At 42.1% G+C, this 3,697-nt stretch overlaps 1 non-coding gene across 1 annotated transcript; it reads left to right on the forward strand.

The window, feature by feature from the left end:
- Positions 1–2,905: 2,905 nt before the first annotated feature.
- On the forward strand, positions 2,906–2,977 carry trnae-uuc (transfer RNA glutamic acid (anticodon UUC)). The gene has a single exon. It is a non-coding gene; the product is annotated as a tRNA-Glu (tRNA).
- The last annotated feature ends 720 nt before the right edge of the window (positions 2,978–3,697 follow it).

The raw sequence follows: 3,697 nt of genomic DNA on the forward strand, positions 1-3,697 counted from the left end.
TCTACAAATAAAATTGCCTTGCCTTGCCTTGCCATTTAGCAGTCAAAGGCTTGTTAAACTGGTCAACATCAGCTGGTGTTCACTCTGATGATGTAGCGATGGTCTGGATTCTTCCTTCTGGAGCACCAAGCTGCTGGGAAGAAGCCTGATGATGTCAGAGTTGTGTTCAGTGGCTCCTGCTGGGTCCATTTCTGACAAATGGGCTCCAAAGAGTTCAGCTGTTTAAAAGGCTCAGAGAAAGCAGCACATCATGGTGGTCAGGAGACGAGGTGGCCGAGTGGTTAAGGTGATGGACTGCTGATCCATTGAGCTCTGCAGGCGTGGGTTCCAATCCCATCCTCGTCGTAGGAGACTTTGGTTTCTGCTCCTAGATTCTGGAACGACTCTGAAGTGTGAGGCTTTTCAAGAGGAGATCCTGCAGCACCAGAGAGCTGCAGTTCCAGGACCCCACAGCACCACCTACTGAATTGGATGATAAAATGCAGTCCTGGACTTTAGTTTTTTGGTGACAGCGCCACCTATCGAATTAGATGATAGCAAATGACTCCTTTCTAACGATAGTATTAAAGGTTTATTCCACCAAAATACTACTTCCTGTCCTTTCGTTTCTAACTACTGTATAAAAGGTTTATTCCAATCCCACCAAAATACTTTCTAATTTATAGTTTTAAAGGTTCGTTCCACCGAAATACTTTCAAATTTATAGTTTTAAAGGTTCGTTCCACCAAAATACTTTAAAATTTATAGTTTTAAAGGTTCATTCCACCAAAATACTTTCAAATTTATAGTTTTAAAGGTTCATTCCACCAAAATACTTTCTAATTTATAGTTTTTAAGGTTCATTCCACCAAAATACTTTCTAATGTATAGTTTTAAAGGTTTGTTCCACCAAAATACCTTCTAATTTATAGTTTTAAAGGTTCGTTCCACCAAAATACTTTCTAATTTATAGTTTTAAAGGTTCATTCCACCAAAATACTTTCTGATTTATAGTTTTAAAGATTCGTTCCACCAAAATACTTTCTAATTTATAGTTTTAAAGGTTCATTCCATCAAAATACTTTCTAATTTATAGTTTTAAAGGTTCATTCCACCAAAATACTGCTTTCTGTCCAACTTCTCAGTTTTAAAGGTTCCTTCAGTTGAGGGCTCCTGGTTCTGTGTGAGGGGTTGAGGGTCGATATGGGATGATGAGGAAGATTTCATGTCCCGATGGTCCTGCTAAAGTAACTGAGAGTCATGATATCAAACAATGTCACCAAAATATGCTTGAACTCTTAAAATGGCAATAAAATCTACGGAATCATTTTACCACAAACACTTTTATTGTGTTTTTGTGAGCATCATTTTTCAAACATTATAACATAAACTTTAAAAAGGGTCCATTCACTAACACTCTTACTTGAAGGTAGTCACTGATATCAGTAAATAGCTGATAAAGATTTGTGTTCATGTTTTAATTCTCTACTCTGACCTGTGCTGAGACACTGGACCAGAGAGGAAGACCTGCTCAGCCTCCTGCATGGACCAGTTCTGCAGCTCAGTGATGACGATGAGGGATTCAGCATTGAATTCATTTTAAACTTTTTGGAGGAAACAACTGTAAATTAACCAGCAGTTACTGGTGATGCTTCACAGTTTCCAAGCTCAAACGACCTCCTGCTTGTTGGACTCACAATTTCCAAAAAATGTAGACATCAAAAGTCAAATCATGGTTTTGTGTTGTTTTGTTTTTTACTGGAGGAAAACTTCAAATTGTGATGATGTGTCTGACTTAGAAACTGAACCCCCAAAAATCAAAAAGTCTCCTTCTTCTGTGCCGTGATCTCTGAGCTGATCATGATTGATCTCATCAAAAATCCTTGGCAGCCGACCAGTCACACACAGCCCCCCCCCCCACACACACACTGAGACATGCAGCAGCTCACAGTAACTGCCTCAGTCACACAGCAGATAGACTCCTTTCTACAACAAGATAAGCAGTAGAAATGGATGGAAGTGATGATGAACTGATGAACAGGTGATTTGTCCAAAAGTCAACATCAGATTCATTTCCAATCTGTGGAAGCAGTTTCATCTTGAGGTTCCAGGTAAGAACAGCCAGCTGTGGGCTGACACACATCTCTTCAGGAGCACTTCTATGCTCCAAACTTGCCAGGTTGAATTGTGTCTGTATTCTGAGGGCAGCAGGAGGACGGAGGAGTGAGGACACACACATTTGGAACTGAGAGCAGCTGTGTGTGGGATTTCCCCAGCAAAGATAAAACCAGCTCCTTCATGCTGGCTATGAAGGCTCACAGTCACACTGACGCAGCTACAAATACTTTGATATGCAGCAGACTGGTTTCTCTTCTGGTAGTTTGTTATCAACTGTTGTCACATTTAAGGATCAATTTAGCTGTTAAGATGAAGGCTCACAGTCACACTGACCCTGCTACAAATACTTTGATATGCAACAGACTGGTTTCTCTTCTGGTAGTTTGTTATCAACTGTTGTCACATTTAAGGATCAATTTAGCTGATAAGATGAAGGCTGTTTAACTGATGCAGTTAAACTGTGACAGTGTTAATATTTAGAAATCCACAGTTGCTCATAACAACTGGTAGTACAAGTACACAGTAGAGACGACTGTAGGAAGTAGCAGTTGTGAGCCTTGAAGAAAATGCCCCCATCACATTGTCAGTGTTTCAGTGACTGGCATTGTGAAGAGACTGAGACAAAGTCAGTTATGAATGGAGGGCTGAGTTGGAGCAGAGGGGGGCAGGATCCTGGGGGTGGACTGTCTTTAGGGGGCTGAGGTGTCTGGTGGTCTTGGTGGACCCTCTGTATCTCAAACTGAGACAACAGAGTCCTGTGTTCTTGAGTCATTGTCTATAGTCTCTGTTGTTGGAGAGCTCAGTGTGGTCCCTGATGATCTAGTGGCTAGGATTCGGCGCTTTCATCGCCGCGGCCTGGGTTCAATTCCCGGTCAGGGAATGAGATATTTAGAGGTTGAGGAAGAGGTGATAAGGTGGTCCACATGATGGTGGATGTGATGAACTGTGAATCCATCATGGCTCCAGTCTCACCCCCATTGTAGTGTTCTTGGTTCACTCTGCCATGGCCCCATGTTGAAGGGTGACTGTCTCATTCACGTTCAACCCTTTGTTACACACTATTAAGTCACTGACTCCTGCAAGGACAAACTCTGGTCAGTGTGATCCCTGATGGTCTAGTGGCTAGGATTGGTGCTCTCACTGCCACAGCCTAGGGTTCAAGTCCTGGTCAGGGAAGCTGTGGATACCCTGAGGTTCTAGCCAACTATGGACTGATAGCTGACCTCCCCTCCTCTCTAAAATCCTGGAGAAAGCAGCTGCTAATCAGCTTAGTGACTTCCTCCATAACAAGAGTTCATTTGAGGGTTTCAGTCTGGTTTTAGAGCCCAGCCCAGAGACAGCACTGGTAGAAGTCACTGGATATATAAATATATATTATAGATAAATATCGGCCGACTCATCAATGGCTGAGGAATACATTCAGTCAGTAGCATATCAGTCCTCTGAAGCTGTAACGTGAGCCCACTTCTACCGACTAGAGGAGAGGTAAAATTACACCTGAAATCTGAGGTTTGTCCCTCAAAAAGAACCGCGATGTACTAAAAGTTTCCTCCCCAGAATGATTCTATCAACAAACACTTTAAATTGATATTCTGGAGTT

This window comes from Aulostomus chinensis, chromosome 1 (genome assembly GCF_037954235.1).
Source record: "Aulostomus chinensis isolate RoL2024-O1b breed Wild chromosome 1, RoL_Achi_v1.0, whole genome shotgun sequence".
NCBI classification, from domain to species: Eukaryota; Metazoa; Chordata; class Actinopteri; order Syngnathiformes; family Aulostomidae; genus Aulostomus; species Aulostomus chinensis.